An 11,957-nucleotide genomic window follows, 5' to 3' on the forward strand; every position below is an offset into this window, starting at 1 on the left:
ATTACCCTTTTATATGTGTGTGTTTTCCCCAAATAAGCAAACTTTGTAAAAAAAAAACAAACCTTAATTTGATCAATAATTCCCTTACTTAATCCTTGTTTTGGCCCGTGGAATTATTACCTTCTACTTTAATTTCGAAGTAAACTATTAAAATAGTCACTTTTGTTTATCTCAGGTTATATTTTAGTCACTTGTGTTTGAAATATTACGTTTTAGTCACTTACGTTATTGTGTTGTAATATTTTAGCCACTAAGTGTTAATTGTTGTTAACGGTGTAACGGTAAGCTAACGTGGAACGTTAAATCATCATTTACAAACAAAAATTTTAGGTTAAATTATACAATTGGTCCCTATATTTTTTTTATTTTGAGCATTTTTTTTCTTTTATGTTAAAAGAGATGGAAAAGGGAGAAAAATTGAGGGAAAAGTAGAAGAGAACAGAAAAAAAAAAGGAAAGTTAAAAAACATAAAAGAAAAAAATTAAATTGCTTAAAAAGAAAAAAATATGGAGACCAATTGTATAATTTAACCTATTTCTTTTTTTGTTTGAAATGATGCTTTAACATGTCATGTCAACTTACCGTTACACCGTTAACGATAATTAACGGCCCAGTGACTGAAATATTACAACATGTTAACGTAAGTGACTAAAACGTAAAATTTCAAACATAAGTAACAAAAATATAACTTGAAAGAAACAAAAACGACTATTTTAATAGTTTATCGTGAATCAAATTATTCCTTTAATAATTGTGTTAGAAAATATTGTTGTGCGACCATTGAAGGCAATAGTAAATGAGCAAAAGTGAGAAATTCAGTATAGAATAATATTTTATGAGTAATAGTAGAATATTATAAAATGTTATTCCACTCTTCAATCCTCGTTGTTCTGATCATTACAAAACCAATATAAATAAATTAGTGATATATTAGATCCACATAACAACAACAATAATAATATTTTAATTATAAAATAAATATTGTAGTAACACCTTATCCGACTTGACTAAAACTTTGTTTATGGTTGTAAAATTCTCGTTTTTATTACTTTTAAAAGAACTGAAACTACAAATAACACATAATATATATTATATGATGAAAAATATGAAAAATATAACTTTTTTTACTTGCATCCTATTCAAGTTATGCACTTATGATATAGTGTTCGTCATTACCCGTTCCTGAATCTACTTACTACCTGACCAAGTCCAACTCATCTCTCCTTACCTCAATAGATATGTAGTTACATTATCATGCAATTCACCACTATGGTTCGTCTATCCACTTTGCCACCATGTGGGCAAACTTATATTAGGAGGGCACGTGTTAATCCTAGGAGAGAGTACGTGTTAACATGCATGGGGCCTATTTAATTCTAGTACGTCACATCAGAAAACCATACCTTATAAATACGAAAATAGACCTTCAGGAGAGGGGGAGAGAAAACCACCACTCAACAATGCTAACAAAACCTTAAGCATCAATGTTGTTGCCAATGCATGCGAATGTTGGTTCGAGCATGCTGGAGTGCATTTATCTTCTAGTTTAAGATTAGGGAAAGATTATGGATAGCTAATAATAGTAAAATATCTCGATTTTTTTTTTTGCATTAATTTGAATAAACTCAAGTTTTACTTCTACAAAGACATTTCATATTTGTTGGAAAGGAGGGAAAAAATGGAAATATCAACAAAAATTACTTCTTTTTTCTTTTCGAAATATATGTAGCTAATAATAATAATAATAATAAAATATCTCCTTTTTTTTTTCATTAATTAGAAATAAACTTAGGTTCTACTTCTACTAAAGACGTTTTATATTTGTTGGAGAGGAGGAAAAAAAAGGAAATATGTACATGTGTTGGAATTTAACTTGGTTATTATTAATAAAAAATAGGACCTAATTCTTAATAAAAAATATGAATTAACAAAAAATATATTTTCTGATAATTATTTAAATCTTAAATAATTATTTTAAAAAATTAAATTAAATTTATAATTATATATTAATTTAGAAATATGATAAAATAAATATTCTCATCAATTCAAATTTTTTTCAAATCCTTGCTTTATATATCTATTAAAAAATTAATAAGTACGTTTGTTTGCCAGTAAAATATTTTCCAGAAAATGATTTACTTTTCTGGTGTTTGGATGAATCAGTGTAAAATATTTTCTGTTGTTTGGCAGATTTCCTGAAAATATTTTTCAGAAAAGCTGTTTTTACATATATTAATAAATTTATATTTTAAATTGTTTTTACATATATTGCAATGATTTATGGATAAATAAATAAATCAAATTAAATATATAATAATACTCAACTATTAAGCTAGAATATTAACCGTCATAAATTGAAAACATCCATAGTCAAATGATAATATTATCCAAATATATAAATAGTAGTACACCACATAATAACAACAACATTGTCCAAGTGCATAACTAATATTACACCACATTTAAAGTATCAATATCTTCAACCTTGAAAAAATTTTTGAAGCCAAATTTTTCTATACTTCTTACTTTTAACTAAAAAAGCTTTGGCTTCGGATTCATGACTCACTAGAGATAATCAAACACAGAACACAGAAAGTCATCATCAAATCCTTCTTCCTCCATCGACATCACTTCTTCGTAAAGATGTAGTGTCTTATCCGCAATAAATTGTTCCAAAGCATTAGCAATTTTGCCAAGTTGTTCACCCACAAATTTAATTTGTTCATCAACGACACTTTCTTAAACATTTTTTCTTTTACGTTTGGATGTGCCAAATGAAGATACTTTTGCTCTTACCTCTTCAGTCTCTTCATTGTCACAGTCTATAGGCACTGAATCTTGGTTACCATCATCCAAATCTACGTCAGCAAATATTCTAGCAAAACTCCCTGTTACCATATCTTTGCCAACAACCAAAGCCATTTCATCATAATGATCAATGCTTTAATTCAAAAATGGTTCATACTTCTTGTGTGCCTGTTGGATAGTATACACAATTAGAATAACAAGTAAAAAACAATTGAAATATACTTAACATATATATACATATATTACCATCACTGCTGCATCATATGTTGCTCTATCACATGTGATCATTTTCATGTTATCATCCCATCCAAAACCACTTTCACCTCAAATTTTGCATATAATCTTCCACTGGTTTTTTACAGTCCTCAAATGATTTTCCACATGCTTCGCATCGTATTGGACTTGGAATCTTTCAGAAATAGCTTCGACAACTCGATTAATAGAAACTGCTTTGAAAGTATTAAAAAGCTTATTCGACAACTCAAATGATATTCAGATCTGTCTTCATATCCTCTTTCTGATTGTTTCTTGTTTTTTTTTTGTTTATTTTATTTTATTTTAATGGTTGGGCTAAAGAATAGTGGAGTAGGTCATGCCCTTTACTTCATCCTCAATCTTGGAAGAAAACCAATATTAAATTCCATGTAAAAATCAGTGTTTGATCTTTGTTTTCATTTTGGATAGTTGCTATGCTTAAATTAATGGAAGGACAGGCCAGCTTAAATTAAAAATTGATATGACTTTTAGAGAATCTCCCAATACATTACATCATTTGTTTCTAAACCCACAAGTTCTTTCAACCTCAAAAATATGAGAAAATCCAAAGAAAGAAATGAAGCAGCAACATTTGATATATGGGATTGTGGCAGCAAAAAACTATTGTGGCATCAATTGATTAGAATATGCAGCTATAAGCATCGTGAGACTAGCCAACTGTCAATATGTATGACAGATTTCATATGCAAAGTTCTCCCACTCCACTACACCTTATCTTTATATGTACAGAAGGTGCGACTTTTAAAAGTTAGTACTTTTTAAAATCCTAGTTTTTACAAGCAAAAATATTTTCCATCAACGCTATAAAAGAAATACTTAAATAATTGAAGCCTAGATACCAAAAACATCCAAAAAATTTTCTGGCATGTTTCAAGAAATTGCTTGACAATTGAATCTGTTCTACCTAATTCCCATGGAAAAGTATTAGCTGAAAGCGTCTATCGCGGCCTTGCTTGGCATTGCCACCAGCTGAGTCTCCTTCAACTATGAAAATCTCTTCATAATGTAAACATAAAGATAATTTTTAGACACTTACAAGTAGCAGATGGAATGCATTATCATTTATTTTGAAGCATGTAGAATCCACAAAAATGAAAAATAAAGTCCTAGTTAACTTAATCCCTCAACCGATATAATTTTATTCTCTAAGAATTGAATTTTCTTGAAAAGATATGCTACATGGCTTGGTTCAGATATTTGCTATTTTAATTATAATACTAAAATCAAAAGGACACCACATACCTTGGTTCTTAATATGGAATTCCAGAACCTAAAATATCCTATGCAATTGCACATTAATACCCCTCCCAAAGTTCAAGCAACATAACATCATCTAATCGTAGGCAAAAATATTTAGAGAGAAACTACTCTTTGCTCAGTATTCAGAAAGAATATATAGAAAGGTGCAAAAACCATTCAAAGGGAAAAAATTCATAGAAGTATGTACAACAAAACTATATCTCATGTAAAGATGTTGAGAACGAGGAAATAATAAAGACAGAAAAACCTTCAGCAAAGAGAATTTGAAAAATACTATGTATTAAAAAATATACCATATTTTTTAACAAATTATACCATTCAAAAACTATCGATGACCAATCTTGAACAAAATTGCAGTCAATTCTATCTAGATAAAGTGAGAAATAGAACCCTAAAACTTTCTTCACAACAACTACACATCACCACAACTACACATCAAGATTTTACAAACGGATTAACACATGCAAAGCAATAAATTGGAAAAAGCTTTGATTTCGGGGGTCTAAGAAATCAAAATGGGAGAGATTATTAAACGATGAGTTAATAATGATAGGAGAAAAACTGTGCTTGGAGGAGCGAAGGAAGCGAGAAATGAAACGACTGGATTGCAAATTTCCAAACAATACTTTACTGGTTTTTCGTTTCAACAGAAAGGAACAGGAAAATAAATGAAAAATAAAATTCAACAGAAAGGAAGATTACCAGTCTTGCTTTTACGGTAAAATCTTTGACGCTTTCAGCCAAAGAGGAACATGAAATTTTCTAAGAAAGAGAGAAAGAAAATTGGCTGAGAAAGAATGAAGGAAAAAGGGGTTTTGCCTGAGAGCTTTAGGAAAATGTCTTACAGAAATTGGAACGGTAAGACAATTTCCCAAAATGTAAGCCATTTTACCCGTGTTTTGGAATTCATTTTCCAAATGGAAAATGTTTTCCTGCAAACAAACACTGGAAAACTAGAAAAATAATTTCTGGAAAATAAAATACTGGCAAACAAACGCACCCTAAGATTAGAAGAATTTATAAGCGCGGGCTCATATATAATATATATATTCTATCCTAAAATCATTGAGAAGCCTTGTTATGTGTATAATAAATATATTTATAAAAAAAATATAATTAATAAATTAGATTTTGTTTTTGAGTTCAAATCTTATTATGTATATTTTTCTTTCTATTTTTCTATATAAAAAATATGAAACGAATTTACTTTAAAAAGTGAGGATATTTTCATCATTACCCAATCGAATTAGTGCTGGATTAACTCGTGACATAAATAAAAAATTTAATATTAATAGAGATACACATTTCTTCTTCATAACAATATTTAGAAATGGGGCAATGATGAAAGACAATGGGAGAACACAGGTAAAAAAAACTAATAAATTAAACAAAAGTTTGTGTTAATTAATTATTTTAGTTGTAACCTAATTGTAAATTCATTTAAAAAAATTAAAAATATTTTAGATTTAAATCTGAAAATATAAATAACCAACCAAATTCAAAATAAATCAAAAAAATTTTATACTAATTGCACCAAACAGTGGGTGTTGACCTCTCCAAATAAAGTCCTAATCCCAATTATGAAAATATAACTCAAATTAAATCATCCCTTCACCAACCATATATATTAGAAACACACTCAAAAGCTATATAATCATACGCAAAATTTGATTGAAGACCAACCCATTTTTTCTAACCAAAAATCATAACCTAGTGTGGGGGAATTCCGGCAAATTAGATTTCGTTTGTGTTTCAACTTTTTGCAATTTGGGTAAATCATATATGAACCCTAGATTTTCACCAAAATTCACCTTTGCTTTTTTCATAGTCTTTTCTTCTTTTTTGGGGTTAAAAATCAATGGTTGTAATCATTTTAGGGTTACTTTTCGATTAGTGTTTGGTTTGGGTTAAAGTTTGAATCTGAAAGAATTGTGTAATTTAAATTATAAAAAAATAAACTCTTTTATTTGGCTTATTTTTTTATTTATATTAGTGGTTGAAAGAAATGATCGTTTATTTTTTGTTTAAGCATTTAGATTGAATTTAAATCCTAAAATCAATATGATTGAGAAATCTTTACTTGAATATCACTATCGAGCCGAATATAATTAGTCGAGATAAAACTAATTTCTTAACTTGCTTTAACATATTGAACTTATAGTGAAAAACACTTTTAAACTTATAAAGTTGTACCAATAGAAAACCATAGTATATTCTTCGCTTTTAATGTAAAGGAAATGAGATAATGGTTGGGATGCATTTGCTAAAATTGGAAAAGAACAAGTTGAAGACTCAAATTCCCTTCTTTCTTTATTTTATGCTTACATCATACATATATTATATCCTATTTTGGACTTTATTTGACTCTTCCTAATCAATGAATTAAGAGGAATATGTGTGAGCAAAATTTAATTAGATTTGAAAAAATAAGAAAAAAATATCCGAATTTCGAGTTAATCGAATTGAGTTATTCAATTTTTTAAGTCAACACGAATAATTAATTCAAGCTTCAAGTTCGAGTAGAGTTGAATTTTACAATTCGAATAACTCGGATAATTCAAATTACAAATTGGTGCAAATATCCCTTTGATCCCTATCAATTTTGAAAATGAGCAAATTTGTTTCTCTCTCAACAAAAATTACAAAAAAAGTTTTAAATTTTAAAATATTTATAAAAATTCCATAACTTATATTTTTAAAAAATATTATAAAAGTTTTGAAACAAATTTTAAACAATATATAAAGAGTTAAAAATTGTAAATTTTTCTAAACTAATAATCTTGGGACCTAAATAAGTTAATTAATTATTCAATTTTATCATATTAAAGTATATTATTTTTCTTATTTTGCTTTAAGAAAGTTTTCAAATATATATGATTTCAAATTTATGTACTTTAACATAAAATTAGTTATACTGTAACAAGATTTTAATTTGATATGTTTAAAATTTTTTTAAAATTTTTAATTTAACTGAAAAAATTTCACTCGATTCGATTCAATTTAATTCAATTCGACTTGAATTTCATTTCACTCGACTCAATTCAAAAAGAATTCAAATCGAGTTAGGATGATAAAAATAGACTCATCAACTCGATTAGCTCGAAATTTTTTCACTCGATTCTATTGAACGCTAACCTTTAAAATGAAAGAAAATAATGATTAAAAAAAATAAAATTTAATATTTAAATTTGCACATAAATTAGATAAGATCAACTTAAGTTTAAAAATTTAAAATTTAAGAACATAACCAAAATTTTATTGGCGAATAAAATTTAATAATTGGATAATGAATAAAACAGGCGAAACCAAAAGAAATTATTAATACTCTAGGTGAAATTGTAGGCCCAATATATATATATAAAATATATATATATATATATCAAGTCAAAGTCTTTTTTTTTCTTAAAATCATTTTCCTGTTGCAAAGTCCTTATTAAAGTTTATAATTATTGAAGGAATTGCTATTTTCGCATGAGAACTAATAAATTTAATTAAATCATAGTTCAGCCTTCATATCAACAACAAAGTTTAGAAATTTTGGTTGGCCAAATTAAAAAAAAAAATCCTAAAAGGATGATATTGTATTACTAAATAAATAGAAGGTTTAATACTGCAATAAATCTATTTTTATTCAAGGGAAGCTAGATCCCTGCTTGCCCTCCTTTATATTAACTATAGTAATCAAGGTATCAAAACTTGTTTATTTTTTATTGCCATCTTTTGATTATTTATTTATTCATTTTTGCATATTGTGGTTCTTCTTATGTGCAACAAATTTGGTGGTATGATTGAGAAAAATATTTTGTTAAGCAAGAAAAAGACGAGAGAAACTAAGCGTGATTATCTTTACAAGTATACATTAATCAAGAAGTTTCAAAAATAAATAGAGATCCATTCTAATCACACTCACAGTTTTGCTTGCTCCAGAATCAAACTTGGAGTATGAAAAGTTGTAATTTTAATGGCAGTAAGGTTAGAACGTGTGTAATTATATGGTTGTAAGGTTGTGAAAACTATAACATATTGCTCTGAAAAGCCCTTCCAAGACAATAATTAAAGGATAGGTATGCTTGTATTTGTCTATATGATTAGGTCACCTGTCTTACAAACTTATCTTATTCTTTTGGAACTATATAATGCATTATTGGGAACTCTTAATTCTCACAATACCAATAATTAATCAATATTCTTTCTCTTAAGTTGTACTACAATATTTTGTTTAAATAATATATTATCTCTGTTCTTCTTTTTTTTGGTGTATACTGTTGAAACCTAACTTTATTAATTATTATGATTGGAATCTGCTTTTTTTCTTATCATAATTAAAGGGCTCATATCCTTTAGTTAGGGGTTATTGGGGCCATCTTATTTTCCTATCTGCACTTTAATTTAATAAAAAGTGTTTAAAAATGATAATATTATGTTAAATTATTAATATTGATGATGACTTGTGTGTTCCTTGTAGATAGACTAGTTGCTGTTGATAGACATCAGTATATAAATTAATTTAAAATTAAATTTGATTTATTATTTCTATTATATTATGAAGATATTAAAAGCTAACAATAATTGCAAAAAAAGGGATGATATTGTAAATTTAAAATACTTTTACACTATTCATATTTTAGTAGTTCAATTATTATATTTATTATGCATATTGTTATATTATACGTTGATAATGATAGTCAAAATAATAACAAAACAATAAAAAAGAAAAATAAAAACACACCCTTTTTAATTATTTCTGTTAATACTTTTATGAGATGATTAGGAACAAACAGTTATGCAGTTGAATAAATTTAACTGAAAGTTAACAATTAAATATGATTATTCAAAAGATCTGTCAGTATCCATTAGCTCATATTTTGTTAATAGTTGTTGTACTATGAGAATTTAACCATGTGATTAGTTTTAGTCTTTTTTTTTTAATAAAATAATAAGTTGACATGATACTACACATATGATTATATGTTTATTATGTATGATAGAATTGAAATTTTAAAATTTAAAAGACTAAAAATGATTAAATTAGAGTACAATAACTAAACCCGCAACTTATGTATAGTACGGAAACTAATAATAGAATTTGACTTTATCCTTTAATGTCTCCAGAAGCAAGATCCAAACTTAAGCTTTAATTTAATTAGCTTATATAATGGTAAAAATATCATGCTGCACTAGTAGTTAGATTACAATTTTTTCTCTCTATTAAAAAATAAGTAAATTAGTACCTCTAATTAAATCAAAGAGCAAATTGATCCTTTTATTAAAAATTCCATCCTTTTTCTCTGTTAAAAATTTGTCCTTATACGTCAGCATAAGCTACATGTGGCACGTCACTTGTCACTGTCTGATTATTTTGTCAGCCAAGCCAATTTTTAAGAATACAAATGGATACTTTTTAATAGAAATAACTAATTTGCTTTTTGAGGCATACTGAATCATATACATAATAGACTGGTTTAGATCAATCCTAACAAGATGATTCTGAAATACTTCTTTTTCTAATTAATAGATTAATAAAATATTAACCCCTTAAGCTTGAGTTAAGAAGGAAGGAAGAAGAGGGATTAAATCAATCTTAATTAAATTGTGGATTGGTGTTAAATCGTTGCTATTGCTATTTGTTATTTAACTTAGTTAACCGCTACAAGATCCACAATTCCATGACATAAAAACACCTCTTTCCATGTCTTTGGGTACAAACCATAGGGTCTTGCCCGTTCTTTGTACATAAACCATTGTGAGGCTTTATGCCTCATAAAAAGAACTAGCAGGTTGATGGAGGGAGCAAAATGCTATTCGACTTCTAATACAAAAGCCTCTAGAGTACTTTTACCCTGAATAAGTTCTGATTATATTTGGCTCTTTCTGAGACAATGCGTAAAATTATCCATAGTTTCTTTCCAAGTCATAAATAGGAGGATAATGCGTTTTAGCGCACTCGAACCCATGTGCTCTTGCATTGGCAACAATACACATGCTAATCGAATTTAGACTCAACTGGCACCAATGATGACTATAATTAATTAGTAGTAAATATGAGACAGGCTTTATTTTCATAATTTCGTTTCAAGAAGTCAATGAAAAGAATAAAAAAGTCCACAAAATTTAGGTAAAAATCATGTGAAATTCAACAGTAAAAAGCAGTAGATTGCATTATCAAAACTTCCCTTTTCATCATCATTTTGTTTATGAATGTAGCAAATTTGACAGCTGAATTTTGTTGTGTTTCTTTTTTCAGATAACCTAACATTACCAATAAAAAAACTTACCAATATTCAATCAAACCCTTTTGGTATAATTGGCATAACAGTAATCACATGAATGAAATTGCAATTTGATTATTAAGATACTTTAGTGTACTTACTTTTACCTATGAAGCTATGAGTTCAATTATCTGCTAAGTCAACATTGAATGTCTGTAAGCTTAATTTGGTCACTTAAACTTTGAAAATGAAGTAAAAAAAATTTTGACCAACTTAACCATTTGTTGTTTGGACTAAAAAAAAAATTAATATTCTTACTGTTTATGTTGAAAATGTGTAATGAAGAGCATGATTTAACAATTCAATAATGAGTCCAAATATAAACCGTAATGTATTTCACAATTAATCTCAATTTAAACTTAATCGATGTACATACATCCTCCCTATTTGAAAAATATAAAATAATTACGATCTCTTCCCCTTGATCAAAAAGAAAAAAGAATCTCAATATTTGTAATTATTTTATAATTCTTAAATGAGAAGGATGTATGTACATGGTTGTAAAATTAATATAGTTTTATATCATTTCATAGTTTTTATTATAATTGATATTTTAACAATTCAGCCATACTTTACGTGCTTGTAAAATTTTGAATTAATCTGATATTTCTATCATTTCTATATAAAATATTATCTATATTAATATACATTTAACGGTTGAAAGTTTTTTTTTCATAAAACAAATAGTTAAAACCTTTTTATTTTCTTCAAAGTGAACATGCATGATCTACATGAATAGAACATGAAATTTAATAGTTGGATTATAAAAATATTAATCGTAGAAAAAGTTATAAAAATGTGTAAAACCATGTTAGTTTTATACCGATGTAAGTGAATCCCTCCCTCATTTCAAATTGTGATATATCTATAATATATATAAAAGCATGATGTTGGAAAAACTTTTAAGAGAATACCTTTTATTTTCTATCATATTACTAAATTGGCATTTAAAAATATTTATAAGTTAATTTAGAATTATTAGTTATAACTCTATTTAAAAATAAGTCATGATAATTTTATTAATTTTAAAATAGAATTATAGGTTGTAAAAATGTCTAAGCATACTCACTATCAATAAGTCAAATTAATTAATAATTAAGGTTAATTTTTTTTTATTTTGATTTTTTATTATAAATAAACCTTTTTTATTTTCACTTTTATTAACATAATAAAATAAATTTATGACTTGAATAGAAGTCTAAGTATATAATAGAGATTGATCACTTAATTAGTGTTAAAGTTATTTATCAATTAAAATTTAAGTTTAGATCTATAAATAACATCTATTAGTAGCATCAGTATCTCAAAAAGAAATATTCGAACTACAATGACACCAGAGAGCAG

General features: G+C 26.9%; 1 long non-coding RNA gene across 1 annotated transcript; it reads right to left on the minus strand.

Annotated features, from left to right (window-relative positions):
• Window positions 1-2,549: 2,549 nt before the first annotated feature.
• LOC121222539 (uncharacterized) lies at window positions 2,550-5,335 on the minus strand. Its single transcript, XR_005919851.1, has 3 exons — window positions 5,047-5,335; window positions 3,055-4,080; window positions 2,550-2,976 (listed from the first exon to the last, which is right to left on the minus strand). It is a non-coding gene; the product is annotated as an uncharacterized lncRNA (long non-coding RNA).
• Between the last annotated feature and the right edge of the window lie 6,622 nt (window positions 5,336-11,957).

The sequence above is a fragment of the Gossypium hirsutum genome, chromosome D10 (assembly GCF_007990345.1).
Source record: "Gossypium hirsutum isolate 1008001.06 chromosome D10, Gossypium_hirsutum_v2.1, whole genome shotgun sequence".
Taxonomy (NCBI): domain Eukaryota; kingdom Viridiplantae; phylum Streptophyta; class Magnoliopsida; order Malvales; family Malvaceae; genus Gossypium; species Gossypium hirsutum.